Raw genomic sequence first — 5,000 nt, 5'->3', positions numbered from 1 at the left:
TGTCAATTGTCGATAACGACTTCCAGCAACAGATCTCAATAACGACCTCCAGCGATGTCAATTGTTGATAACGGCGTCCAGCGATGTCAATTGTTGATAACACCGTCCAGCGTCAAAAATTGACGATAATGCCATCCAGCATCAAATATTGTCGATAACGCTATCCAGCGATGTCAATTGTCGATAACGAACTCCAGCAATGAAAATTGACAATAATGCCGTCCAACGATGTCAATTGTCGATAACGCCGTCCAGCGATGTGAATTGTCGATAACCACCTCCAGTGAAAAAAATTGTCAATAACGACTTCCAGCAAAAAATCTCAATAACGACGTCCAGCGATGTCAGTTGTCGATAACGACCTCCAGTAACAAAAATTGTCGATAACGCCGCCCAGCAACAAAAATTGACGATAATGACGTCCAGCAACGAAAATTGTCAATAACGCTGTCCAGCGATGTCAATTGTCAATAACGACCTCTAGTGACAAAAATTGTCGATAACAACATCCAGCGATGTCAATTGTTGATAACGCTGTCAAGCGACAAAAATTGACGTTACGGCTGTCCAGAGACAAAAATTGTCTATTAATATTATTATATGTTATTTATATATATATATATATATATATATATATATATATATATATATATATATATATATATATATAATTATATATATATATATATATATATATATATTTTTTTTTTTCCCCTTTCATACAGTTGGCTTTACAGGAATAGTATATATTCCGTTGTCAAGTATCCTTTGTATCCATCTTGCTAATATTTACGAATTCCCACCCACTTTCATCCATTTTTCCTTTTTCATATATATATTTTTTTTATTATTATTATTATTATTATTATTTTTATATTTATTTAAATTTTTATTTATTCTTTTTTTATTTTTATATTTATATATATTTTTATTTTTATTTCCACATCCATCATTTTCCTTTTTATTTCTTCTTCATTCTTATATTTTTATTTTTAGTTCCTTTTTTTTTTCTGTTTTTTTTCACTTGTGTTTTTTTCATTTGTTTCATTATTATCATTTTTCACTTTAGTTTCATTACTAACTCCTCTTACTTCACCACACATATATAAATAAATATATATACATGTCCATACATATATCTTGCACCACTCTTTCTCCCATTTACTCCTCTTCTTCCTGTTTCCATTGTATTTAGTTCTGTGTCCTCACAATATTATGGTCCCCCCCGCATTGGTCTGTGCGTTATTAGTTCCTATGCCTGTATATTGGTTCCGGCATCCCCGCCCCCTTCCCCTCCCCTGTGTGCTATTTATACCCCTGCCCTGATTCCAAGAGCCCAGCTTGATAAAGGAGCGCAGCCGTCCTGTCATACACGGTCTTGCCAGCTCAAGAAACGCGTTGCATGCCCTGTGACGTCATCTCCCGTAGCCCGGAGTTCCTCGTGCGTTCCACGCCTCGGACTAACGCTCACGTCTCTACATCGGCCGGCTCTACACATCTAATACAGCTAATGTTGTCTAATGTTGTCGATAACAACATGCAGCGATGTCAATTGTTGATAACGCTGTCAAGCGGCAAAAATTGACGTTACGGCTGTCCAGAGACAAAAATTGTCGATAACAACCTCCAGCGATGTAAATTTTCAATAACGCTGTCCAGCGATGTCAATTGTTGATAACGCCGTGCAGCGGCAAAAATTTACGATAACGACATCCAGCATCAAAAATTGTCGATAACGCTATCCAGCGATGTCAATTGTCGATAACGAACTCCAGCAATGAAAATTGACAATAATGCCATCCAGCAAAGTCAACTGTCGATAACGCCATCCAGCGATGTCAATTGTCGATGACACCGTCCAGCGATGTCAATTGTCAATTAAACCGTCCAGCGATGTCAATTGTCGATTACACCGTCCAGCGATGTCAATTGTCGATAACACCGTCCAGCGATATCAATTGTCGATAACACCGTCCAGCGATGTCAATTTTCGATAACGACATCAAGCAATGAAAATTGACAATAATGCCTTCCAGTGATGTCAATTGTCGATAACGCCGTCCAGCGATGTCAATTGTTGATAACGACCTCCAGTGAAAAAAAATTAGTAACGACTTCCAGCATCAAAAAATCTCAATAACGCCGTCCAGCGATGTCAATTGTTGATACTGCCGTCCAGCGACAAAAATTGACGATAACGCCATCCAGCATCAAATATTGTCGATAACGCCATCCAGCGATGTCAATAAACGACCTCCAGCAATGAAAAGTGACAATAATGCCGACCAGCGATGTCAATTGTCGATAATGCCTTCCAGCGATGTCAATTGTCAATAACGACCTCTAGTGACAAAAATTGTCGATAACAACATCCAGCGATGTCAATTGTTGATAACGCCGCGCAGCGTCAAAAATTGACGATAACGCCATCCAGCATCAAAAATTGTCGATAACGCTATCCAGTGATGTCAATTGTCGATAACGACATCGAGCAATGAAAATTGACGATAACGCCATCCAGCATCAAAAATTGTCGATAACGCCGTCCAGAGATGTCAATTGTCGATAACCACCTCCAGTGAAAAAAATAGTCAATAACGACTTCCAGCATGAATCTCAATAACGACGTCCAGCGATGTCAGTTGTCAATAACGACCTCCAGTGACAAAAATTGTCGATAACAACATCCAGCGATGTCAATTGTTGATAACGCTGTCAAGCGACAAAAATTGACGTTACGGCTGTCCAGAGACAAAAATTGACGATAACGACCTCCAGCGATGTCAATTTTCAATAACGCCGTCCAGCGATGTCAATTGTTGATAACGCTGTGCAGCGTCAAAAATTGACGATAACGCCATCCAGCATCAAAAATTGTCGATAACGCTATCCAGCGATGTCAATTGTCGATAACGACATCAAGCAATGAAAATTGACAATAATGCCGTCCAGCGTAGTCAATTGTCAATAACGCCGTCCAGCGAAGTCAATTGTCGATAACGACTTCCAGCAACAAATCTCAATAACGACCTCCAGCGATGTCAATTGTTGATAACGGCGTCCAGCGATGTCAATTGTTGATAACACCGTCCAGCGTCAAAAATTGACGATAATGCCATCCAGCATCAAATATTGTCGATAACGCCATCCAGCGATGTCAATTGTCGATAACGAACTCCAGCAACGAAAATTGACAATAATGCCGTCCAGCGATGTCAATTGTCAATAACGACCTCTAGTGACAAAAATTGTTGATAACAACATCCAGCGATGTCAATTGTTGATAACGCTGTCAAGCGACAAAAATTGACGTTACGGCTGTCCAGAGACAAAAATTGTCTATTAATATTATTATATGTTATTATATATATATATATATATATATATATATATATATATATATATATATATATTTTTTTTTTTTTTTCCCTTTCATACAGTTGGCTTTACAGGAATAGTATATATTCCGTTGTCAAGTATCCTTTGTATCCATCTTGCTAATATTTACGAATTCCCACCCACTTTCATCCATTTTTCCTTTTTCGTATATTTTTTTTTTATTATTATTATTATTATTATTATTATTATTATTTTTATTTTATTTTATTATTATTATTATTTTTATATTTATTTTAATTTTTATTTATTCTTTTTTTATTTTTATATTTATATATATTTTTATTTCCACATCCATCATTTTCATTTTTATTTCTTCTTCATTCTTATATTTTTATTTTTATTTTTAGTTCCTTTTTTTTTCTGTTTTTTTTCACTTGTGTTTTTTTCATTTGTTTCATTATTATCATTTTTCACTTTAGTTTCATTACTAACTCCTCTTACTTCACCACACATATATAAATAAATATATATACATGTCCATACATATATCTTGCACCACTCTTTCTCCCATTTACTCCTCTTCTTCCTGTTTCCATTGTATTTAGTTCTGTGTCCTCACAATATTATGGTCCCCCCGCATTGGTCCGTGCCTTATTAGTTCCTATGCCTGTATATTGGTTCTGGCATCCCCGCCCCCTTCCCCTCCCCTGTGTGCTATTTATACCCCTGCCCTGATTCCAAGAGCCTAGCTTGATAAAGGAGCGCAGCCCTCCTGTCATACACGGTCTTGCCAGCTCACGAAACGCGTTGCATGCCCTGTGACGTCATCTCCCGTCGCCCGGAGTTCCTCGTGCGTTCCACGCCTCGGACTAACGCTCACGTCTCTACATCGGCCGGCTCTACACATCTAATACAGCTAATGTTGTCTAATGTTGTCGATAACAACATGCAGCGATGTCAATTGTTGATAACGCTGTCAAGCGGCAGAAATTGACGTTACGGCTGTCCAGAGACAAAAATTGTCGATAACGACCTCCAGCGATGTCAATTTTCAATAACGCTGTCCAGCGATGTCAATTGTTGATAACGCCGTGCAGCGGCAAAAATTGACGATAACGACATCCAGCATCAAAAATTGTCGATAACGCTATCCAGCGATGTCAATTGTCGATAACGAACTCCAGCAATGAAAATTGACAATAATGCCGTCCAGCGATGTCAATTGTCGATAACGCCGTCCAGCGATGTCAATTGTCGATAACCACCTCCAGTGAAAAAAATTGTCAATAACGACTTCCAGCAAAAAATCTCAATAACGACGTCCAGCGATGTCAGTTGTCGATAACGACCTCCAGTAACAAAAATTGTCGATAACGCCGCGCAGCAACAAAAATTGACGATAATGACGTCCAGCAACGAAAATTGTCAATAACGCTGTCCAGCGATGTCAATTGTCAAGAACGACCTCTAGTGACAAAAATTGTCGATAACAACATCCAGCGATGTCAATTGTTGATAACGCTGTCAAGCGACAAAAATTGACGTTACGGCTGTCCAGAGACAAAAAATGTCTATTAATATTATTATATGTTATTATATATATATATATATATATATATAATTATATATATTTTTTTTTTTTTCCTTTTCATACAGTTGGC

This window comes from Lithobates pipiens, unplaced genomic scaffold (assembly GCF_037356315.1).
Source record: "Lithobates pipiens isolate NorthernLeopardFrog02 unplaced genomic scaffold, aLitPip1_a1.2 Scaffold_3, whole genome shotgun sequence".
Lineage (NCBI taxonomy): Eukaryota > Metazoa > Chordata > Amphibia > Anura > Ranidae > Lithobates > Lithobates pipiens.
This window is presented reverse-complemented; position numbering follows the sequence as displayed.